The sequence below is a fragment of the Python bivittatus genome, unplaced genomic scaffold, assembly GCF_059951505.1.
Source record: "Python bivittatus isolate LINGU-HERP-01145 unplaced genomic scaffold, Pbiv_v1 ctg000840_np1212, whole genome shotgun sequence".
In the NCBI taxonomy this organism is placed as follows: domain Eukaryota; kingdom Metazoa; phylum Chordata; class Lepidosauria; order Squamata; family Pythonidae; genus Python; species Python bivittatus.
In genome coordinates, this window is record NW_028277113.1 from 39,166,954 (window position 1) to 39,193,359 (window position 26,406).

The 26,406-nt window shown below is 37.9% G+C and overlaps 1 long non-coding RNA gene across 9 annotated transcripts in view; it reads left to right on the forward strand.

Annotated features, from left to right (window-relative positions):
• Positions 1-26,406, forward strand: part of LOC148213735 (uncharacterized) — a 118,744-nt gene that overhangs the window by 83,413 nt on the left and 8,925 nt on the right. For 3 of the 9 annotated variants that reach the window (XR_015793989.1, XR_015793988.1, XR_015793982.1), the window contains 3 exons: positions 10,979-20,295; positions 21,614-21,696; positions 22,523-25,227. This is a non-coding gene — a long non-coding RNA (uncharacterized LOC148213735). Of the gene's footprint in view, positions 1-10,978; positions 20,296-21,613; positions 21,697-22,522; positions 25,228-26,406 lie in introns of those variants that run through there. The other 6 variants (XR_015793986.1, XR_015793987.1, XR_015793990.1 and 3 more) reach the window with 6 other exon arrangements.

Genomic DNA, 26,406 nt, shown 5'->3' on the forward strand with positions numbered 1-26,406 from the left:
GGGCCAAATATTCTACCTGCATACATAAAAAAAAAGGCACCTTCTGAAAAAATCTAACTGCTGGCAGGACTTTCAAGTAACTTGCTCTGTGGCTGTTTAAGGTTTTAAAGCAGAGATGAGGAATTTTTAATTTATGGCCCTAATTTGGGTTGCCAGGCTGCTGGACTGTTCATGGGGATACTGAAATTCATCATAGTGAGAGTATAGTTACAACTGGCACAATGGACTTTTGGCCAGCATGTTTGTGTTACAGCTGTCTTGAACTTTCCCTGAATGGCTGAGATGTGAGGCAACTATTTGGAGCAATTTTAGTGTAAGACATGGGGTGAGAGCAATGAAGTTGATGCTTGAAGAGTTTGGAAGACTAATTTCAAACACTTCTTTCACTTGAATGCTACTGCTCCCTGCAGCCAAAAGATGTCATGATGTTATTGGAATGGAGCCTTTGTTTGGCCCTCCTTCAGTGATGTTGGTTTGCTTGCATGAGGGGAAAGAATTCTGTCCTTCCTCTTGCTTTAAAAGTTGAAGCCAACTTATTCAATTAAGCATTTATATCCTAAGCTGGAAAAAAAACCTTCCTGTCCTATTGAATATTTATGTTGTTATCTTCATTATTTTCCTGAGACGGGATCCCTTTATTATATATCAAGATAGTGCTACACTACAACAATATACTAGCCAACCTTTCTGGGTGGGCCCTAAGTGGCATGATAATTATTTTGAAGCATTTCTAGTCACATCTGAGGTAATTGAATATGATAGCTATTGCTGAAGCTTTGCCTTTAAAAACAGTAATATATATATATATATATATATATATATATATATATATAGAATAATATGCTAACCATTATGAATAATATGTTCTCTTTCTCTCTCTCTCTCTCTCACACACACTTTTTAAAAATTTTACCAGACTATTACCAAGGAAATACTTGCCATAATTTGGCACTTAGGAAAGGAGAGAGAATATACACTTTCATATGTGTGTGTGTATGTATGTGTATGTATCTATGCGCATAAAAATGCATTATATTCTCTGAAAATAAGCTATTTTTAATTCCAGAATTTCTGTTTAGCATTTACAATCTTTGAAGTGGCTCTCCATCCTTGTACTCTGTATCACTTACCCAGTGAAATCTCATGAAAACATGAAAATACAGTTGAATAAACCCTATCTAAATTCCATAATTCCCCTTTGTTTACAATATACAATTCTTACATGTAATTCTTTTCTCCTTGGCATCTTGTTCAGTCTTTAAGTTTCAAGTACCATGAATCTTATAACCATAAGAGGCAAGAATCTGAAGGGAGCACATTGGAAATAAAGGGAACTGTAGTCCTGGATCTGTCATAGATCCTTCAGAAACAAAATCAGAAAAGCATGCTATTTATAAACATTTTAGGCCCATGTAGGTTTATCTTGAATAGACATGATCATGTAGTAATATAATTTGGTGGCAGGTTGAATTATTCTTTCCTTTGTTGAGTAGAAAAACTGTTATTAGCCAATACAGCCACTGTATATTACAATTCTGTGGAAAAAATATTTGTCATCTTTCAGATTTTCTGAATGTTTGTGTATATTTGCCACTGAAGGCTATCAGAACTTCATGTAGATTGATATAAAAAGGGAATATAAGTGTGGTGTTTGTTTCATTGAACAAGAAATGTTCCTAGGTGAAAACACACGGTACTTCAATCAATTTACTTAAAGGAATAACTTGGGCAGGTTGTTATGACTACCTGTGCAGAAAAGTAGAGCTAACATTGGCAAAGAAACTCAAGAGCCATTAGCAGAGAAAGGAGATAGTAAATGACATTTCACTCATGGAAATGGTGGTGGTGAGAGAAAGTGATTCAAAATAGCCCCACTTGATTCTGTATGGTATAAGAGAGGGCAGAGGGAAACTCTGACAGGCTTTCAAAATTGTTATTAGACCCCACAGCAATAAAGTAGTATTCCAATACTACTTGCAGTTTCTTGACTTGGCCTACCTTCAAGAGCTGACTGTACTTCATTCAACAATCTGGGCTGATTTGGGCTGATTTGGGCTGATTTGGGCCAAGACATTGTCTTGAAAAATAAATCTGGGATAACAGTAAATCTTCCCAAGAGTGACCATCCTGTCAAAATTACTCAAAGACCACAATATAAAATCATCCAGGAAGTTGCTAAGAACTGAAGAACAATGTCCAGAGTTCTGCAGCCTATCTTGCTTTAGCTAAAGTCAGTCTTCAAGACTCTAATATCAGAAAAGCATTTTTGTAAAAAATTGGATTAATGGGAAAGTAGCAAAGTGGAATCCAGATGTTACAATGTCTCACCATAGATATGTTAAGCCCTAAAGCTTTAGAAATAGCTTTGTAGCAGTTTCTACACTGATAGGCACCAATGACATTTTTATGGAGGGTTCAGAAATTCCTTTTGAAAGTGGCGTGATGTGCCCCTAGAATCTCTGTGGTGAGAACTTCACCATTGTGATAAGCAGAAACAAAATTTGTAAGATGTATATAGAACACAGCTGGCCCAAATCAGCCCAGATTGTTGAATTAAGTACAGTCAGCTCTTGAAGGTTGATGTTTTATCTCAAGTTTCCCAAAGCAACTGTCATCTATGGATTGATGAGTCAAAACTGAAACTTTGGGGAAAACTGATGTATTGTTATGTCTGGTGGAAACAAAACACTGCATTCCACAATAAGAACCTTATTGTCAAGCAAGGAGGCAGTCATGTCTGCAATATGCAGTCCTGCCTCAGAACCTGGATAACCTGCCAGCGCTGAAGCAAGTATGAATTCTGCTTAGTATCAGATAAATCTACAGGATAATGTTAAGTCATCTGTCCCAGTGCTGAAGCATACAGTGTAATAAAATTATCTTTCTTAAAATCTTGTGTATGATGAGCTCCCTTAGAAAACCCTTTTTCTTAATTTAAAAGGGATATGAAAATCTTTGAAATAAAATTAGTTTGAAATGAAAATTATTACTGTCCTTTCTTCTGGACAGCTTAAAAGGGATGCAGTGATAATAAGAATGCTATAGATAGAGAAATCATATTGATTAGGTGAATAAGTAGTCATACAGTGGTAACTACCCAGAATTCCAGATGAAATCATGATGAGCTGGTTCAATTCAGATTGAAGCTTCCTGAGGAAAGTTAATGCCACAGAGGGTAACTGCAAACTGAGAAGATCTATTTTCAGCAGATTCATTGGTCTTTGGAGATGTTCTATCAAATATGGGGAGCCTCTGCCCTATGACCAAATTCCACTTGAAGAGATTTTCCCTCTGGCCTTCAGGCACCTTACTGAGGTCCAAACCCACATCCTGTCTTCCACGGCTCCATCCCATTCTATTGCACTGATGTCCCTCAAACATCCCTTCATCTATTCCCAAGATTCAAATAAAAGGAAAACGCTCCTGCCACAGCTGATCAGAAATAAACATTATTTTCCAGGCTTTGTATATTTTGATATTTGCATTTTTTCTTGTGCTGCTTTTTAGTTTGTTTTGTCTGTTCATTGTTTTAAAGTATTAAAATAAGGAAGATTAAAAATACAGTGGATAAATATATAGAAAGACTATTTAAGCTTTAAAAAAAGCAGTCTATATGTAGAAATTCTGAAGAACTGAATATTGTAGCCAAAATCTTCTGAAAGAAGATGTAATATGTGGTTAAATAAGATATAGGGATACAATTTATTAATTTTCCTCTATCTGCAGAGTTATTTTCAGTTTTTATTCTAGCACATATCTACCAGGAAAAACCTTTCCACAATCTTCAGAGTCTAATTACTGCAAAATATGATTAAAACTGAAAAAATAACCAGACAACAGGAAATTATTTTAGCGGGGTTTTTTTCTCCAAAGGGATTAAAGTTAGAAGGACAATTAGCTCTCATGTGCCAGCTAATCTTTGTCTCCTGAAATTGCATAAAGAAGTTATAAACTTTAATATTTCCCACTACACATTTAAGTAATAATTACCCAAGCATTAACAATTGGGTGACTCTTTAATGGCCCAAAACAAAAGACCAAAGGTTTTTGTTTTGTTCTGTTTTTTGCTCCTTGCATTGATAAATTTGTTATTTTTCAAACATTATGAATGTACAGGATATATTCCGTTACATTTATAAATTCATTAAAGCTCCTTCGTACCAGATGGCACATTATAAGAAAGATTTGAAGTACTCCAATATTAAAGCTGTTAAATTCATAATGGTCTAGCTGTATATTTGACAGTTTGCTATATACATTTATGCTTATAAATGTTGGGTAAATAACACTTCCATTTCATTTTCTCACATCTTAGATTTCACAGCATTCGGATGGAAGTGTTCACGACTGTAAAGTATTTATATTTTCATTCTTGACTGCTGCATTCATCCTTTCTTTCCCTTTCTTTTCCTTTAGGGTAGGGGATATAACTTCATTCTGGCAATTATTAAATGCTCACAATTTGATTGATTAAGCATGCCAAGTTTTGAATGTAGCAGTCAGCTGTTTGCTTCCTCAGAAAAGTAACTATTCTGGATCTGTTTGGTGAAATATCAAAATGTCTATATGTTGTTTTCATTTTCCTCTGAGGTTTAAGCCCCTGAACAGAGTTCAACCAGTTTCAGGCTTGCAGAATAAGAACAAGGAGAACTGGAAATGAGATGTCAAAAAACAAAAACAAACCTCCAATAAAACAACAAAAATATTTTTAAAGTGTGGTACTTATTTAAAGACTTTTCAAAGGCTTATTTTGCTATGCAAAGAAAATACTGTATAGCCAAGACTATTGCAATAGAACCAAACATTTTCTCAAGTTAAAATGTCAACTTTAGGAAACAGCATTTTCCCCAGATATGTATTACAAGCAGCTATTACTGGGTTACAGCCAACACTTATAGGAGACCGGCTCCTAAAATGAGATTGGCCTGTCTTCCCCTCTTGCTCCACCCCAGGACTCATTGCATGCTCCCCAAACAGATTTGGAAGGAGACACAAAGGCCTGCAGCGGTGGCAGAGGAAAAATTATTCTCCAGGTGAATGCCATTTGATCCATACCTAAAGATAATTTGATGCTTTCCACTGAGGGGAACCTATTTTTCTCCTCTATTACCCTTCTTTCTGCTGTTAGGAGTCTGGTTGCAGGAGATGCTGGTTGGTGTTTACGATGCCATGGAAGACCAGCAATGTGCTGTTTCCCTTCCTAGTTTGCACAGTGCTCAGAATCCAATAGAAGAGAATATCTGTAGATCAGAGTTGAATTGTGGAGTTCTTGGTGCTCTCTGAGCTTGGTTGTTTGCTTGCAGTTATTTCATTATCCATGTGGTTTATCATGACAAAATCTCCTTAATCTCACAACACATAGACAGACTCAACCATAGTTTCAACTGGGAAACTATTAGCATTTTAGACCAAGCCAAATCCCAAAATGCTAGCAAATTCCTGGAAGCTTGGTGTTTAGAAAAATCAGCCATCAATAGACACATAGAGATAAACCACATTTACACATTTAAAAGAGGCAATAAAAATCCTAATAAGGAAACAAAAAGGCTAGAACACATCCCCTCCAGGAGCCAGCTTTCAGATAAGCAGGGATTAACACCAGACAAGCAATCAAGCAGAAAACAATACTTTAATCAAGAAACCACCAAGGAGGAAACTACTCCATGCCAAAACTGGCAGGGCAAGCTACTACTGTATATATAAACCAACAGCAAACCCCACACTCACCCCTACCAATGATGTTACCTAGTTGGGTAATGAATCTGTAAGCAAACAACCTGTCAGTCCTTTGAGGTAGCCCAGACAAGAAACACAAGCCACAAGTACTAACATTATCCTTGTTGTAAAGTTATAGTAACAGAATCTTGCAAGCCTGAAAGTATTTCTCCCCTCCTTTACTTTCACTTTCCAGAAAACTAGGGAGGATCCTCTCCAAAACGCTTCCCCTGCCCCTTTTCCATACATGGGCTGAGATATCTTATGCATGATAGTTTTTTGTGGCTCTTCTTCCTGTCTCCCAAGGTCATTCCCACATACCATTACACAACCAAGCTCAGAGAGCACCAAGAACTCCACAGTGCTCAGAATCTCAGAATCTCCTAAAGCGAACCTGGGCAACCAACACTGGGTGGGAGACATGCAGCCTCTAGCCTCTCATTTGTGGCCCTGAAGTACTCAGAGATTGCACCACCACAATTGGATGGCAAAATGGCCAAAGTTGAAAATTGTCATTCCTGCCTAAAATCAAGTGAAAAGGGGACAGAAAACTGTAAGTCTTGTCTCTTTATAATACTGCCACAGGTCAGGTGGCTAAGTCAAAGTCCTGACATAGAAGAAAGACTTTTTAAAAATGTTATGTTTAATTTTAAGTATATGGCTGTCAATCAAAGAGATAAATAAACAGCTATCTAACAAAGAAAAATTAGAATTACAAATCAAATGTAGATCACCATCTCCTCATGTAAAATTAATTCAAAAGGCAAAATGTACTGAAAAATGCTGTATTTGGGGGATATGAGTGGGGGGAATAATATCTAATAAATAGGATCTACACTGCCAAAACAGTATGCATATGTGTGTATGCATGTATGTGACTGGTTCCTATTCTGGACTCCACTCAGGTCCTGCAGCCACTTTGCACTGGTGTTATGTGTCTTCTCTTCCTCCCATATGTTCTTCCAGTACTGTTCAGTTTCTGCTGCTTGTGGCTTTACTGTCACTGTGTTGTTGCACTGCAGTTGGAAGTACACCTTGGCTGGTTTTTTGGAAAACAGGGCATTTATCTTCTTGGCCTCTGCTTCTCTAGTGTATCTCCCTAGCTTGGTAGCCAGTGCTGTGAGCCTTTGTTTAGCAGTCTCTAGGGCTTCAGATGGAGTCAGGCTCTTGTACTTTTTCAGTAGCCGAGTCTTATCCTTAATCTCCATACCCTCTGTAGTTCCAACAGCTGAGTAACTTCTCTCCGAGTTGCTTTGATCTTAGCCTCTAACCTCATTTTCCAGGAGGGGTATCTACTGCTTTTCTTCTTGATCATGCAGCCAAGCATCTCTAGGATTACAGCGGCTGTAGTATATACCAGTTCATTGGTTTGAGTTACAGTGGTAGTAGGGATTGTTGTAAGGGCTCCATTGGCATCTTATAACATACTATCTGATGGTACTTCTCCACTTCTCCAATGTTAATAAGTCTTGAGGGCTGACTGTAGCTAGTTTATCCATGATCTTTTGCCTCTTTGTCTTCTTGGGTCTGGGATGTAATGCATGGTTGGTCTATCTCAAGTTGTGAGAGCAGCTTCCTCTTCACTATGTGGGTAACTAGCTGTTTCTCAGTTAGTGTGGATGTAGGTCTTCTGTCAATCCATAGTTCCCTCATACATTTCATATATCCCCTCTCATTATGTCTACTGTTGTAGTAGTATTCCATCAATTCCAGCTTCTCTTGTCTCATCCATGTATGGTTTGTTCCAGTAGCCCACTTATTGTCAGATTGTCCTGGTTCCCCAACATCTGACACAAACCTTGTTAATCCAGGAGACATCCGAGCCAGCATAACTCTCTTAGTTCATGTCACTCTCATATCTGAACTAGGCCAGTGTAGTGTTAGGGGGTCTTTGCCCAAAGACCCCTACTGGTAAGGTAGATACCAGCTGGGATTTGAATCTCGGTCTCCCACGTCAAAGGGCAGTGCTCTAGCCACTACACTATCCAGCCGCTCCTGTCATTCAAACTGGAGAAGTGTGGCTGGATGGTAGTAAAGAGAGGGAATGTAGTTAAGATTGATGGGGTAGAACTAACAGCAGGTCATATAGTAGACATAGAAACCAGTTACAAGTACTTTGGAATCCTGCAGTCACATGGGAACCATGATGGGAAGGCAAGGAAGACACCAACATCCAACTATCACCAAAGGATAAGACAGAAGAACCAGCTCAATGGGAAGAACAAGATCCATCAGTCATTAGATACCCTGCCAGTATAGTGAGCTGGCCAAAGGAGAACATGGAGGCTACTGATGTGAAGACCCAGAAGTTCCTCACAATGTATGGAAGTTTCCACCCCAAGTCCAATACCCAGAGACTGTACACCAGCCAGAAAGAGGGCAGGCAGGCTCTGGTGAGTGTCAAAGCCACTGTTCTGAATGAAACCCAGAGCATCTAGGAGTACCTCAGTAAGATGGCACCCAAAGATGAGCTGCTGAGAGAATGCCTGAGGCAGCAGCAGACACGAGCGGAAATTCAAGCAGAAGAAGTACCACGGCAAGACAAGACCCCTGATGGGATGCACCATCAACAGATAGCTGACATTGAGAAATCCTGCCAGTGGCTGGAAAGGGCTGGACTAAAAGACAGCACTAAGGCACTGATCAAGCAGCCCAAGAACAGGCACTAAGCACCAGATCTATAGAAGCAGGGGTCTACCACACTAGACAGGACCCAAGGTGCAGACTGTGCAGAGAGGCATCAGAGACTGTCCAACACATAGTGGCAGGGTGTAAGATGCAAGCAGGAATAGCATACACTGAACAGCATAACCAAGTAGCTGGCATTGTGTGCAGGAACATCTGCACAGTGTATGGGCTAGATCCTCCCAAGTCCAGATGGGAGATTCCACAGAAAGTCATGAAGAATAACAAGGCTAAGATCCTGTGGGACTTCCAGATCCAGATGGACAGGCAGGTACTAGCCAATCAACCAGACATCATGGTAGTAGACAAAAGACAGAAGTCAGTGGTGGTGATAGATGTAGCAGTGGCAAGTGACAGCAACATCAGAAAGAAGGAGTATGAGAAGCTGGAGAAGTACCAGGGCCTGAAGGAGGAATTAGAGAGGATGTGGAAAGTAAAGGCCAAAATGGTCCCAGTGGTGATAGGAGCACTCAGGACTGTGACTCCTAAGCTGGGAGAGTGGCTCCAACCCAGCCCAGGAATGACATCAGAGCTCTCTGTCCAGAAGAGTGCAGTGCTAGGAACAGCTAAGATACTGTGCAGAACCCTCAAACCCTCAGGCCTCTGGTAGAGGACCCAAGATTGAGGAAGAACATACCACCCTTTGGGGTGAGAGGGGATTTTTTTTTTTAAATAAGTATTATGTGGGCTGTATGCTTACTGCTGTGTCTCACCAAAGGACGTGAGCCTTTTAATCTGAAAAATAAAAAGAGTGCCAGTGAAAACAAGCACAGCTTGCCACCTTCCACATCACTGCTCACCGATCCTTTAAGCTTTGCTTATTTATTTTATTTTTACTGTTTTCAGAAAATATTATTTCATTCCCACTCATGTGTTTGCTAGCTTTGATGGAGCATAGGTGTAGCTTGTAAAAAGCAAAACTACACACTTATGGTACTATGGAATAGAAAAAGCAGATGTTTGAAGATGAGAGTTGCAGGGAAAGTAGCCATGCTAGGATGGCTGGCACAGTTGAAGTAGGGTTAGTCAAATTCCTGGAGAATAAACAGCACCTCCATCTTCAAAAGCAATTTACCACTGAATACCAATCTGAAGGGCCCGTGGCATGGGAAGATTATCAATTGCATGCCCAGCTTCTAGGCTGAGTAGAAGCCTCTGTTTGTTCTACTTTTGTGTTCTTTGGTAACTGAAGCAGTGCAAAGAGTTGCTCACAGCATCCCAACAGTCTACTGAAAATCACTTGTCTTTGTAGCTACGTTTCAGTCCTTGAAGAATGCAAGTTGATCACAGAACAATTGGACCTGAGAGTTTGAGAGCAGATTTTTTTTTTTCCCCTTCTGGGAGCTATGCATATCCTGCAGAGGGAAAAAAAATCTCTGCTTGTTTGGTTTCTCTTTCAACTAATCCTTGGCTGTGCAAAGAATGAAATGTGTGGGTGAACACAGCAGCAATCCCTTCCATTTCAAAGAAGTAGCACACAAAGAGCAGCTGAGGAGCAGTGGCCAAAATTATTACTTTGTCATTGTGAGAAGGCTTTGTGTTGACTATAGTATGCAGATGTGCTTAAAGGTGCAATTTGTTTTTGCCCTCCTGTACAATTTAAACATAATTGTATAATCTTTACATTATTTGCATGATTCACTATGTACAAAGAACTCTGAGGGAAGTGTGCCAAAAATATTATAGAATGTATTTACATTTTCCCCCAAAAGTTAAGGTTCCTCTTTTCTTTTTCAAATGTCATTAATATGTTGTTATTGTTTTAAGCTGCTCACAAGCAGCCCTCCGCCCCTCACCCTTTCTTTAATAACTATCAAGGAAATTCAACACAACACAAGAAATATGGGTTAAATATCAGGGCCATGCTCTGACTCAACTTATTTTGCAAAGGTGAAGTATTGAACAAACTCTAGGAATGAATAATAAAGACGGGATAAAAATAGAAAGAAAGAAAGAAAGAGAAAGAAAGAAAGAAAGAAAGAAAGAAAGAAAGAAAGAAAGAAAGAAAGAAAGAAAGAAAGAAAGAAAGAAAGAAAGAGTGAGTGAGTGAGTGAGTGAGGGAGGGAGGGAGCAAGCAACCAAGCTAACAAGCAAACAAGCTAAAACATCCTTCAGAGAGCAAGGCATGAAATATCAGGCCATAGTCTCCTTTACTCCAAAACAGAATGGTGTGACAGAAGGAAAGAAGTGTAGTGTGTCAGAAACAGTAAGATACTATACAGATTCTGAGCAGAAGCAGTGATGACAGCCACCTATCTGCAAAAACCACTGCCATCAAAAGCATTAGAGATTAAGATTAAGCCAAGAATAAATCACTTAATGGCTTTTGGAAGTAAAGCTTAAGTCCATGTTCCAAGACAAAAATACTCAAAGCTAGGAAATAAAGCCATGGAAGTTTTATTGGTAGAATGCTATGAACAGACCAAAAGTTGCAGGATTCTAAACACAAATCTTTTAAAATGGCAGCAACCATATAAATGAATTTCCTCTCTCTTTGCACATGAATCACACTAATAAAGAGGTGGGGCTTCAATCACATGACTACTATTATGATATTTTTTTTTACTTCTCCCTCCAGATACCCTGCTAGAGACCAGCAAAGAGAAGACAGAACTGCTAAAAATTCATCACAGACTGAAGAAACAGTTAATTTAACACAATTCACTACTTCTAAAAAGAAAAGAAAAGGAACCATTTTGGCATCAATTTTTTGATCATCAAACCAGTAAAGAAATAAGAAAAACTATGGATGATTCAGAGGCTACAAAAGAAATAAAACAAATGAAGGAAAAGCAAGAGTAGAGACCAAGCCATATTACAAATGGCATCAGAGGCCAGAAAATCTTGTATTTGGTGAAAGCATGTGAGGTACTAGAACCCCCAAGTTAGGAAGATCTGGATACTCTGTCAAGGAGTGAGGCTGAGAAATAGAGCAGCAGGTGAACTCTGCACAAAAATGGATCCTGGAAACATGTGTAATACCAGGGTGAAAAACTATTAGGTGTAGGGTCCAGTACAATGCTGAAGTTGAAGGTTAATGATATAAAGACAGATCATTGCTAAAGGCTATGTGACTGGAGAGGCCTGTGAGTTCTTGTCATTTAATAGAAATGCAATACCAGATACTACTTCAGCCCTTCCCCCTTGTTTTTTATTGAGAAGCACATTAAAGTGAGAAACATGAACAGTTTCATTTTTTTAGACTCATGTGGCAAGGAAACTAATTGCATGGCACTCCACTGTGAATTCCTTCCTTCTCCCAAGAGATGATAACATAGCTAAGCCATTTGCCTTTTAAATTTGCAAGATGAGATCTTCTCTTCTTCTGTGCTCAAAATTTCAGTCTAAAGCACTTCTATACATATAGTTGCATATTATGAAGTGAGCTTAATTTATGTGTTCACCTCTCTATTTCTAACACCACCTATTTCCTAATTTTAGAGTTAAGGAAGGGCTCGCATAGAGTAAGGACAATTGTCTCAGGCAGGCTGGGCAATGTCTTTTCTTTGGCTGCAAAACCTTTAATACTAATTTCTTCTATCATATTCAAGAGCTTTCTGGATTAAGTAGACATATCTCTATACCTCCACACTTTCTGATCCGTAACACACCCCTCTGAATCATGCCCAACAAGCTAGCAAAAGTGTTTGTTTGGAGGTCTGCAGAAAAGTATGGCCAAATATAGAGAACTAGTGTGAAGGTAAATTGGAAGAGGAAGAAACATTTATGGACTCAAACAGGCAGTAAGAGCCTGAAATTAAAATTAATCAAGTTCTTCTCCATAGGGGATTTACAAGTAGCAAGCATATCCTTGTCTCTACTCCAAACAGAAGACTATTTCACCTCACTTATTATAAACAAAGGCAGCACCATTGCAAAATTGCAGTTAAAGTAGAACTTTAAATTAAATTAAGTATCTGGAAAATATGATACATTATTTAGGGATGCAAACTAAGAGAGAAGAAAATGGAGGCTTCTTCCTTAGCCAAAACAAAAGATTAGTGATATGCTGATAAGATTTGAAATGGAAGATACAAAAGAAGCAGGTACTCCAATGGAACTGGATTATCTAAAAAGAAATAATAAAAGTTTTTTGTTTTGTTTTGTTTTGTTTTTTTGCCGAACAACAAACAATATAGGAAGGCAATAAAAAAAAAGTGTTGCATATCATCAACACTACAAGGCCAGATATTTCAGGAGCAGGCAGAATAGTGAGCAGAAAGGTAGCAGTCTACAAAAATGAGACTGGCAAGTAATAAAGAAAATGATGAGATACCTGAAGGTCATGCCTCACAAGAAGCCAAGAATACCAGTGTACGCAAATCTGAGACTAATTGGTTTTATGCTCAAATTGAGCTGGTGACACAAAGGACTATAAATCCACCACATGATACCTATTTCAGCTCAGAAAAGGAATCATTATCTGGGCTTGCATTATCCTCAACAGAAGTAGAGAACATTGTTGAAGGCTCATGCAAGCTAAAATCAATGTGGTTGGCACATTTGCTGATGCTGGATTTAATGCACATAAGCCTATTTTGGAAGACAACCAAGGAGGTATCAAGGTAGTGCAAAAGAGAGATTAAATCCATGTGCCAAATATACCAATATCAAATATGTCAAAAGCTTGCAGAAGCAAGGAATGATAGAGCTCCAATATTGTCCTAATCAGGAAATTGTAGCTGAAGTGCTAACCTAGCCACTATCCAACGATCATCATTAAGAATATAAATCTTCAGATATAATCTAATTCCTGATGAGATGGGGTATTGGAGAAAAATACCATATAGGCATATTATTATAATACCAGTCAAATTTGTCACTGTAATAATGTCCTAATTGAATCTGACCTATATAGCTAGGGGAAGAAGAGATATAGTAATATGAATTAGACAGATACTGTAACCAATCAGGAAAATTGGTTGGAATTCAATCAATCCTGTAACTAATCTGGTAACTATCTTGTTGTTGCTGCAGTTTGTTAGATAGACCCTGCCTTTTCTCCAGGAATTTGATGTGGCTTATGAGTGGAGTTTCCCTTTATTTTATTCAACAACAAAAACCTGTGAAATATGTTGGGCTCAGAGAGAATGACTAGGCCAAAATCACTAAGTGAATTTCCGTGATTGAGGATGGATTCCCATTTGAGTCTTTCCAGTGCTGGTCCAACAACTTAAATCATTAATTACCAGTTCTCTGTAACTACTTTTCTTTTTTCCCAACTGAAGGAAGCAAAATATGTCATATTGAAGCTAGTATTTCTATTTTGGGTCAGTGTCTAATGAAGGTTGTGTTGCCCCCAAATTATTGATTTTGTACATGTCTCATTTCTTTAATATTCTAGTAAATTCTTATATGACAGCCAGTTTGGTGTAGTGTTAAGGTACCAGGCTAGAAACCAGAAGACCATGAGTTCTACTCCCGCTTTAGGCATGAATCCAGCTGGGTAATCTTGGGCCAGTCATTCTCTCTCAACCCTAGGAAGCAGGCAATGGCAAACCACTTCTGAAATCTTACCAAGAAAACTGCAGGGACTTGTCCGGGTTCTTGCCAGGAATAAAAACTGATTCAAAAGCATACATACATGGACAAAAATTCTTCTACAGATAGCCTGGTTTAGCAACTGCTTCATTTAGTTACCATTCGCAGTTACAACACTGATGAAAAAGTAACTTTACAACCAAGTCTGTAAAGCAAAGGAAAGCTGAAGTAAGATCATAAGCACAGTCGCAGTTACACTTAGCAACTGCTTTGCTTAATGATCGAGTTGCCAGTCCCAATTGGGGTCACTAAACAAGGACTCAGAGATCCTAAAATTCTGCAAAGAAATCAGTATAGTATGCAATTAATACTGCCAATAAAATGTTCTATTAATTTGTATCTAAGGGCATGGTGGCCCCAGCCAAGGCCTAAATGAATATGACTACCCTAGCTTAGTATAAATACAGTGGAACCTCGGTTTACGAACTTAATTCGTTCCATGACTCTGGTCGCACCCCAAATTGGTTGCAACCCGAAGGAAATTTCCCCATAAAGTTCATGTAATTACCATTCATCCGTTCTGGCATAGAGGACAGGGAGGCGGCTATTGCTTGGAGGGAGAGTCCCCCTCCCTACGACCACGTGTCAGGGGCAGAAAATGGCCATGGACCACATGTCAGGGGAGGAAAAATGGCCGCAGACCATGTGTCAGGGGTGGAAAAATGGCCACGGACCACGTGTCAGGGGCAGAAAAATGGCCGCGGACCATGTGTCAGGGGTGGAAAATGGCCGCAGACCACGTGTCAGGGGAGGAAAAATGGCTGCGGACCGTGTCACGGGAGGGAAAATGGCCATGTATCCTGTTCGTACCCCGAGGCGGAGTTCGCAAACCGAGGTAAATTTTTGCGGCCAGAGCTGGTCGTAACCCGAAAAGTTCGTTAACAGATGTGTTCGTAACCCGAGGTACCACTGTAGGTGGGTAGATACCAATTATTAAATATTTGATTTAAAAAAAAAAAAAGAACTGAACTGCTACAAATCACAGAGAACTTGTCGATAGAAAAAGACATGTAACTCACTTCAGGCCAAGGACACTGCAGTCATTGTAGGAACTTCGTCTCACTGACCAGATAATCAATCTAACAGTCTACTATATTTCAATGGATGCTATTGCCTTAGATGGTTGGGATACTTTGGGACTTCTGTGTCCTGTTGCCCAACAATTTGCTCTAGACGATGCAAAGTTATCACTAGCATAAGTCCTTTTTTTCTATTGAGCAATGGTTCATAGTATTTTTGAGCACAGAGCTACACACTGACTGTTGAGTGGCATGCTAGGGCTAATACTCCAAAGAAAAACCTAGACAAAAACTGGAACTGATTGATTTTAGTTTACTTTTACCTTTAATTTTAAACACAGTTTAGTAGCATTACTCCCCACATGTTTAATAACTTTCCCCCTCTGTCAGATTAAGAAATAAAATTCAGTAACAACTTTTGAATAGTAATAATCTATTGCTGGTCACTTCAGTTTCTATTGCCAGCTTTACAAGTGGAGATGGTTTGTTTGTCTTCTTGTTTTTAGCCATTGAGTGGATTGTGAAGTGGGACCTGAACCTGGTGCCCCAGGCAGGCTCCTGGGTCATCTGCTTGGAAAACTGGATTTAAATTAGAGTTTTGAAAATGTTAGAATTACGCCTCTGCAGCTGATATTTAAAGTTTAGGGCTCATTTTTATGGCACTTGTTGTTTTCAAGCCAATTAAATGCTTCTTAAACATTCTATTTTCTTTCTGTTTTAATGAGAAGATATTGGGGCATGTAACAAAAGTCTAAAAGGTGATTGCTTAATTAGGATTTCATTACATGTTTACAAGGTCCATAGACTTAACTCAAGGCAAAAGTTCCAGATTAAGGTCTCAAAAAGTTACCAAAGTCTGGGAATTATCTGATTTATTTTAGAAACATAGAAATAATTGAATAACACTAAGGATTTTTGAGATGGTATTATTAACTTACACAAACTCAGAACCTTATTTTAGATGATCAATAATGGAAGAAGCTACTGAAGTTCCCTTCAAAAAAAATCTTATCACAGCCTCAAAGAGAACATATGTTACTTCTTTAGGAAATGAAAGACAGACAGCTTCTCCAATGTTCAACACAGAAACAAACAAACAAAAAAATTAATTCAAATGATTTTGTTAACAAAGTGCTTTGCAGATTTATTCACTGACTTCAAATAACTCTTCCCCACTTCCCTGGAAGAGATCTTCCCACCCAAATTAAATAAATGTTCTGTATAATTCTTTGTAGCACAAGGGAGGGAGAGAAAAATGGTTCAGACCTTTGCTGCCCACACTGATGTACCCTATGCTCAATCGGCATTAGCCACAGTTTCTTTCCACCTTTGCTGTAGGCATTTGTTCAGATGTTTAGCTGCCATTATTATGGTTGGTTGCACAGTCAGCCAGATGTTTAGACTGGATTTGGCATTTTTATCCACCTATTGAGTCCTTCCCAAGGGATAGGCAGATGTTGTTTTTTGATGGTGTTAAAGATATTGTCACAGGATATAAGCTGTTCCAAGTAAAGCTGCCTTTTGCAATTGACTGGTGGTAATTTTGCCAAGGCTGGTGGTGTTCAAGTGGTGCTCCAGATGTTTTGGGATTGTACCCAAGGTGCCTATTACTATTAGTACTATCTTAGCTTTCTTTTGCTATAGTCGTTCTACTTTTATTTGCAGGTCTTTATATTTTGTGATTTTCTCCAGGTATTGCAATGTCCACAATCCAGACTTTTTTGTCTTTTTTATCAATATTAAGTCTGGGGTGTTGTGTGGCAGGTGCTGGTCTCTTTGAATTCTGAAGTCCCAGAGCACTTTAGCTTCTTCATTTTCTATTACTTTGTCTGTTTTGTGGTCCCACCAGTTCTTGCTTGCAGGCAAATGGTATTTCTTGCAGATATTCCAATGTACCATTGTTGCTACTTTGTCATGCCATTGTTTGTAGTCAGTCTGTGCGATCTTCTTGCAGCAGCTAACTAGGTGGTCCACTGTTTCTTCAGCTTCTGTGCAGAGGTAGCATTTGCTGTCTGTTGCTGTCTTCTCAATTCTGGCTTTATATGCATTTGTCCTTAAGGCTTGGTCTACTGCAGCCAGAATCAGCCCCTCTGTCTCTTTCTTCAACTTTCCTGCTCTTGGACATTGTCAAGTCTTTGGATGCTAGTTTTTTGTTTTTGTTTTTGTACTGGCCATGTAATATTTTGCCTTGCCATATCTCTTTTCTATTCTTCATTTGGTCTTTCTTATAGGCCAGTTTGGTTTCTTTGGTATTCAGTAAGTCTTCATGGTGTACTAGCTTCAGCGCATCTTCTTCACTGTCCTTCAGATATTTTTCCAATGCCCTTTTTCCTTCTTCAAGTGTCTGATGTACTTGTAACATTCCACACACACCTATGCAACTTGATAAGTAGAGTCTGTCAACATTGCTGTGTGGATGAAGGGCATGATTCATTGTCATTATTTTTCTGGTCTTCCTATCCAGAGCTTTTAGTTCAGCTTGAGTCCAGTCCACTATTCCAGCTGTATATCTAATGACTGGAATTGCCCAGGAGTTAATCGCCTTGATGGTATTTCTGCCACTGAGTTTGGGCTTTAAGATCTTCACTCTTCCGATGTATTCAGTACTAACCTTCTTCTTGGCTTCAGTGTGTTTGATGTTGTCAGCCTGAATGATGCCCAGGTATTTGTAGTGATCTTCTTCATCCAGACTCCTGATATTATTTCCATTGGGCATCTTGATTCCTTCAGTTTTCACTATTTTCCCCCTGTTTATGATAAGGGTGGCAGATTTGTCCAGTCCAAACTCCACTGTAGTATCTTGGTTGTATATTTGGACAGTGTTGAGCAGCAATTCCATTTCAGATTGTGTTTTTCGATACAGCTTCAGATCATCCATGTAAAGGAGGTGGGATAACCTGGCAGATGTTTTTGATGTTTGATAGCCATGGCCTGACTTGTTCAGTATTGTTGACAGAGAAATCAATACAATGACAAACAGTAGTGGTGATAGTGAGTCTCTCCTTGAAAGATTCCTCTCTTGATGTTAACCTCTCCCAGTCTATCACCATTGATCAGCAACTGTGTCTTCCATTGTGCCACTGATCTTTGACTCCTGTTATTTCTAGACACTTGATTATCCAGTCATGTGGCAGGGAGTAGAATGCCCTCTTGTAATCAAACCAAGCTACATTCAAATTGGTCTTCCTTCTCTTACAGTTTTCCAAAATCATCTTGTCAATTAGAAGCTGATCTTTGTCCTTCTGCTGTTTGGGTGATTTCCTTTCTGCTCAGATGGGAAGAGTTTGTTTTCAACTAGATGCTGTTGGACTGCATCAGCTACCACACCAGTTAGCAATTTGAAAGTTGATTGCAAGCCTGTAGTTGCCTGATGCTGCCCCTTTTGCTGGATCTTTCATTATCAGGTACGTTTGCCAGATGTTAACCAATCTTCAATTTCACCTCCTTGCAGTATGGGATTAAACTGCTTGGCAATGAGTGGGTGCAGAGCAGTCAGATGTTTCAACCAAACACCATGCAGTTCATCTTCACCTGGTGCTGACCAATTCATGCTCTTCCTTGCCCTTTTCTCCATCATTTCTGCTCTTATTACATGTTCTTTCATTTCAGCTTCTTTTTTATTCTTATCTACCTCCTTTATCCAAGCTTCACTCTTGTTGTATTTCTTTGGGTTGTCCCATAGCTGCACCCTGACCTTCACTGTTTCTTCTTTGTCAGATGTTGACTAGTTCATTGTAGTCTCTCCATTGATGGACTGGTAGAAACATTTCTGATTTGATTGGATTTGGAGATTCTGCCTGTAATGTGAAATGTGAGATTCGTATCTGCTGATCTTCTTGGCTATGGCTGTTATTTGCTGCTTTATTATTTCCAGTGCTTCCTTGATCTTCCTTGTTACTAGGTGATATTTCTTGATCAGGAATTCTTTGGTCTTTTTGTTCTTCAGCTTCTTTTCTTTCCTCTGTTCTAGCTTGCTTGCATCTGATCTTACAATGCTGATCTTATTTTCCAACCTGATCTTCCATTTTGGTGGTTTGGCTGTTTGGCTTTTTTTCTTGTTTGTTGATTCTGCATCCAAGGTATTCAGTTATAACTGCAACTATACATCAGTTGGTTTGTTTCTTGCAATGAGCTGGGGCTTATATTTGATATTACAGTATTGGAATTGTTTAATACTTGTGCTAGCTGTTTCTTTGTAACAAGCTTCAATGCAGGCAACCTTATTCTATTGTTTTTGTGCTGTTCTAGATACTCAGTTATTCTTTGTTTCAATTTCTCTTGTTTTTTAGTTAGAGGCTTTGTTCTTTCAAAAGAGAAGGCTCTACCATCTGAGCTACTTCTGGCAAGGCTTTGATTTCTTTGCCCTGGGTAGACCTTTGCAGTTCTTCCAATTCTATTTCTGTGAATACTTTATTTCATGTTATAAATCGACATTGATCTGCTAGCCTCTGTTCTGTTATTTCTGATTCTGGATGTTGTTCTTTCCAGAACTGGTGCATTCTTTTCAGATATCCTCCTCTTGATGGACTTGATTTGTTTTGTGTTTGTTTGTTTATTTGATTGTTTGTTTGTTTGATTTAAAGAGGATAATATTCTTTTGAACTATATACCTAGTACATGGAATTTGACAACTGGACAACGTAAATGGATTCTCTGTGCCCTTACTTTGGCCAAAAGACTGATATTGCAACAGTGGAAAGATAAATGTATGACCCCATTTAGTCAATGGATTGAAGACCTGATTACACTTGCTACTTGTGAGTGGATTGCCTATAGACGTTGACTTGGTATGGACAAGCATAATAAAATATGGGACTCATTTATACAAAATACACTGGGTCAAAAAAAAAAAGGATAGTCATATAACTCTATTAGAAATATATATGTACTTGAATAACATTTGAATTGGATAAGCATATAGAGAATTGGAACTGTGTACTATTATAACAATATATTAATTTATTTTTTCCATTGGACTTGATTTGTAATAGCAGATCATTAATTCTTTGTTTTCAATATTTGTATATTTGCAACAGGTAAACAACTTTTCTTCCAGTAGTTCTGCAGCTGCTGGCCCTGGTTGCTCAGCCAACAGTCCTGAGTCCTGTAGCCCACTTGTTACCAGATGTCCAGGAACTAGAACACCTAGCGTGGTCCTTGTTGACCTGGGTGATGATTGATCCTGTATGGGTTTCTGTAAATTACATCTCACCATATTGTTTATGGAAGAGACACTGTTTGTCCAGCTTCTCTGATGAGACCAATCCAGTATGGTTGAACCTCTGGCGTAGCTTTCATCTTCCTCAGAGCAAATAAGCCCCACAGCTACATCAAGGTAGTGCCTCACTGGGAGATGATGATGATGATGATTTTAAATTTGTAAATTTAAAAATTTGTAAACAAAAAACATTTTGTAAACAAAACTTTCCTTCATATACATGCAGAAAAAGACCCCCAGAGCTTTAATGAATCCTTCCAGATGATTTAATAGATTAAATTAATATATTTTCCATTCTAGTTTGCACAAACTAAATCCTGAGTCTGAACTTATTACTCTTCTATTTATTAAAAGGTAGTCTCTGGATTGCTATCCTTGCCTAGAACTTTAACATTAAGAGTGAGTTAGATATCACTTACACAAATCCTATGGTTGACATGGAAGCTCTAAACTGGTCCAAATAGAGACTGCACTCAGAGTAAAACACTTAAGTGGATCATGCCTGTTTTGTACAAGTCCAAATTATATCTGCTCAGACTTGGAACACAAAGTCCATTTTGCTAGATGACTTGTATGTAAATGAGTTTATGTGTGCAATGCAATCACAGGTTCAGACAGAACTATTCCATGAGCTGATGGGATTTAACCATTTCTCCCTGTATCTCAGCCTTGATTAATATTCCCCCCCCCCTCTTCTGCTACTGAAAAGCAATATTAATGTCATGTTTTATAGAAAATATTCACACAACACTTTCAAATTGATAAAAAAGTACCTCAACTTTTTAACTCTAGTGTATACTCTTTCTTCTTGAGCCAGCCACTTTTCTGTTTTAAGCATATGGAGACCTATATTTATAGCGTCTATGTATTTACGTTAACAACAACAACCCCAACAAGATGATTATAAGCATCTAAAAAACCTAATTAGTTAAGACAATGTTTAGGAAGAACACATCAATCAAATGTATTTATACCTAATAACAATTGAGGGATCAAAAACTAACCAACACTAACTTCAGTTTTTCTGTATTTAACTGATATGCAGGCTAATCCAATGTCTTACTACTTAGAACAAATTCTACTGAATTAAGCGGAATTGTCTATGGGCCCTAGAGCCAGATTATTCTTTCTAAAATAGTTGTATTATTAGATATTTTTTCAATTTCACTTGCAAACACATAAAAAACAAAAATTCAGTGCCATAATTCACCCAAGAGATTTTTATAAAATATAAAGTATTTTAAAATATAAAATACTTTATATTTTAAAGTATTCCATGGGAGACTTTACTAATTATTGTGTTGGAGAAACTGTGTATTCTGGAACAAAACTTATTAATATTTCCATAAAATGTGTTATTAAAATAACCTTGTAACTATGAGTAATAAAATTTGAGATGAAAAGGCAACTTGTAATAGATGTCAACTCTTCTCAGTCTAGCGGGTGCCAATGAAGCTATTTTTATCAAGAAGCAGCGATCAACTTTAGTTGCAATTGGACCTTTTGCTTATACATGAGGTAAGTTAGAAGAACCAAAAAGGTTAATCTGTGATAATCTAATTAATGAAGATTCTATTTTTATGTATTCACAAATCTAGAACTGTGGAATGGCAATAAAAATGTTTAAAAAATTATCAGTCAGAAAGATCTATCCAGTATATAGAAAAGATAGTTCTTCTCTGTCTAGGACCATGTCTGCCCATTTAGGAAAGCAAGGCCAAGGAATAAAGCTAAAGAAAGAACAGAGTTACTGACAAAGAAAGTTTCTGGAAATAGTTCTGAGGAGGAGCTTATGGTCATATTGGCCAAAGGAGGCAGCAGGAAAATCCAAGACTCCTGAATACCAGAAAACGTCTGATCCTTCGTGCCTGGTTTGCCTCACTAGCATATGGTTTGCTTGCTCTCCTTAATTCTCCATGGTCTAAACAAATATCTCTAATGGGATGGTCAGAACAAAAGATTTGAGTTGGAAAGAAAGAATGAGGAGAACACTACCACTAGCTGGATAAGGCAGGGCAGGGTGAATAATTTGGGGGCAGTGGTCGTCCAGTAGAGATGAGCTGTCTTTTACAGTTCTGGCTCCAGAACTGACCTTTTACTGTTTTGAGAAGCAGTAGCCCTTCAGGAGGAGACAACTGAATGGCTTGTTCTTTGTTATGCACTGGTCAATAAGTATCTGACCAAAGGAAGATTTAACAGGAAGTTAAAATAAGAAAGAATGACAGCTGAAGAATATTTACTTCAGAGAAAGTGAGAAAATGAGAAGAACTGAGATATTTTTTATACCTCTGTTGTGATTATATGTGAGAGGTGAAAAAGTTACTGTAACTTATGCTAATTACAGTCCTGCAGCAATGAACCACAGCATCTACATGAAACTGCTGGGAGAAGTCAAGTGTTAGTTTGTGATGAAAAGCTGATGATACCAAATTGTACATCATGCCATTCTGAGCCCAATGGGAAACTAACACCTGCCTGAAAGGTGTCAGGATCTGACTAGCAAGAAACAAACACAGAATGAACCCAAGCAAGACAGATTGGATGTTAATTCAAAAGTCTTCTGATTCCAGCACTCTTATGGTTGCATTTCTGCAGTAATTGCAAAATATGGGGTCGTCCTGGACTCATGGCACTTACTCAAGGAACAAGTGGAAGCCATGGCCAGTTTCCGCTGATAATGTCAGTTACAAACTTACCTGAAACAGGAGGCACTGAAGATGTTCACTCATGCCCTGGTTATCCCTCAATTGATTGATTAAGTGTCATCACATTGGCATTGACTCTTAGTGACCACATACATAGATTTTCTCCAGCATGATATGTCCTCAACCTGGCCTTTCATATATCTCAATGGTGCATTCATTGCTCTTATAACCACATCCATTGAACCTTGCTGCTGGTCATCCTATTCTCTTTCTGTTAACTTTTCTCAGCATTATGAACTTCTCAAGGGAGCTGGCTCTTCACAACTCTCAATTAGACTACTGTAACTTGCTCTATATAGCTGTCCTTGAAAGTCATCCAGGTCCAAAATACAGTGGATTGCATGCTTACTGGCCAGTCATGGTACTGTTATACTACACTGCTGTTGCAGGAGCTGCACTGGTTGCCTGGGCATCCCCAAGTGCAATTCAAGACACTGGCCACTTTTTTGAAAACCCTTTATGTTTTGGGATCTGGGTATCAAAGGGAACATCTTTCCCAGAATGACATCATAGGAAAAGGGAGGAAAGAGAAAGGTGAGACCAAAGAGGGTAGAAATGAGATGAGGGAAATAAGTAACTGGACAACGAAGGAAATAACTCTGTTTAAGCATAACAGAAAGTTAAATTCACCAGGCAAACAGCTACTTCTAAGCAATAGCTAATTTTCAAAATCATCTGTATTTTTCAGCACTAGTGTCTGCAGTCTTCTGTACATTTGCCCATTCACAATGCATCTTCTATTATCAGCAAATGCAAGACAATCCCCCCACAAATAATTTATGGATAATTTTTGGAGGGAAGAAACCCTCACTTTTGGGTTAGCTCAATATGGTATTGAGCACTCTAACGTACAGTATATTGTAGATACATATTAATTAAAAAATAGCATTTAAATATGTTATCTTTTCTTTTTATGCTATGCCTATAATTTAGGAGCTTCCTTTTACCTTCACTTCCTGCAAACTTCAAACATTCCGGAGTTGATATGTTGGGGTATACAAAGAAATGGAGAGAGAGGAAAAAAATCTGTTCTGCTGCTAAATGCAATTCTGCCAATGGATACATACTGGGAATATAATTCTGTATCTGCATGTATATATGTATAAAATTTGCATAGGTTAGGTTTGAAAATATGATTCATAGTTTCATTCAACAGCATTTCTTTCCTCCTACATTCTTTTCTGCTAAAAAGAGAGGGAGAGAAAAACAGAAAGAGCATTTTCAATAGAAGGTTTTTTTAAAAAAAAAAAAAACACTTTTCATAGCATGTATTTTAAAACCATCCAGATTCTACTAACCATATAGCAATAATAAACAGTGGAACATAAAAAGGGGGAAAAAAACAACCCGCTTGCGTGGTAAATATGTGATTTTTTTCCCCTTTAATAGTACCATAATGGCTAGTCCCCCTGTAGTTCAAAAGAGAATTATTTTGTCCTCTTAATCCAATTCAATTATTCTGAATTAGATCTGCATTTTTGAAATATCCTTTATAATTCTGATTTTAATAATAGTAAATTATAACATACATTAATAAACAGTTCAAAAATCAGAAGGAGTCTGGCAGCACTTTTTCAGACTAACACATTTTCTTAAAAGACATATGTTTTCATGAATGACAGCTCAGTTCATCAGATGCATGGAATGGCTAAATTGATTTGGATTTAAATAGAGATGAAGCAGAGGGACAATTGTGGGGGCGGGGGTTAGAAAGGCAAGTAATTCAGATACAGGTTACATGTGAGGCAGATTACAAGTACCTTACCATTTAACTATTTTAAAAACCAATTGCATTTGTTAAGATCTTCTGAATTTTTGCTTTTAAATAACACAGCACGCTTTGTGAATAATCATGATTCTTAGTATTATGCTTAGCCCCTGCCAAAAATCCAGCATTTTGGGGAGAAATAGCTATTTCTCTCTTAATAAAGAATAATTTTCATTTGCTTTATTAGTGTAAATCCAAATAATTCTAATAATAACTCTTCCAGGCTTGTTTATAAATTTTACATAGTATTTTTTATCTCATGGTTATTTTAAAGTACTATCACAAGAACATTTAAATTCAGAAAAAGAAAATTGACTAATTCCTCATTTTTCTTTTTAAAAATTGAAAATTTTATGTTTTTAGTACAATGATTTCAATGCAATTTGGATTATTTGTGCTCAAAGTGAAAGCAGTAAAATGGCAGCTTATGTTCTGATAATTATCAAAAATTAATATTGCTATATAGCCAAGAGGGAAAGACTAATTATAAGTATTACTTACAATATAATTTTGTACAATCATTTCCTGAATTGTAAAATCAGAATTATATAATTGCTAAATAATAAATAAAAGGAATCACATGACAAATTGCTTTTTGATAGCTGATTACTGTACAACATTAACCAAGAGAAAAGAACCACACACATTCACTTCAGACTTGCACATTTGAATTGGATATCTTTCATGTTTGGAAAATAAGTTGCATTATGGCAAGTGTGGAATTCCTTCTTCTGCTGTATGAGCTACAAGAGAGACACAATAGCATGCCAGCTCCAGTTTGTCCCTTACATTACATTAACATTTGGGCAATCTAACTATGAAAATAGCAAGACACTCCTTTTATTGGAAAACCTGGGCAAAATGTAGAACATATACACCTAAGATTAAGTAATAGGAGCAGGTGTGTTTGTTTATTTGTTTATTTATTTTTGAATAGTTGCAACATAAATATCATTTATCAAACAAGTTCAATAACTGTGACAAGTAACAAATGGGAAAGGCAAGCCTATTCTCAAACAAAACACCGTTACATAGCAATGCATAGGACTGCATTCAACAAACACTTAAGCAATTGCTTATTTGATGTTCTTTATATTGTCATGCCTACAACTTCCTCCACAAACCTTTTATCTCTTAGTAGTAGATGGCATGTAGATGGCAGATCCCATTAACATAATTTACTCTTTCTAAATCTAGTGTAAAACATGCAAAGCATTCATTTTAACATTTATATAGCCAGAAACATCTTATGTCTTAACAATACATAATTTACCTTTCACATCTATTTCTTAAATGACAGACATATGCCAATATATTTTTAAATACAGTACTGTGCAAAAGTTCTAGGCAGGTGTGAAAAAATGCTGTAAAGTAAGAATGCTTTCAAAACTATATATTGTAATTGTTTATGTTTATCAATTTACAAAATGCAAAGTGAGCAAACAGAAGAAAAACCCAAATCAAATCAATATTTGTGTGACCACCCTTTGCCTTCAAAACAGTATCAATTCTTCTAGGCACACTTGCACACAGTTTTTGAAGGAACTCCGCAGGTACAAACATCTTGGAGGACTAACCACAGATCTCCTGTGGATGTAAGCTGCCTCAAATCCTTCTGTCTCTTCATGTAATCCCAGACAGACTCGATGATGTTGAGATCAGGGCTCTGTGGGGGCCAAACCATCACTTCCAGGACTCCTTGTTCTTCTTTACGTTGAAGATAGTTCTTAATGACATTGGCTATATGTTTGGGGT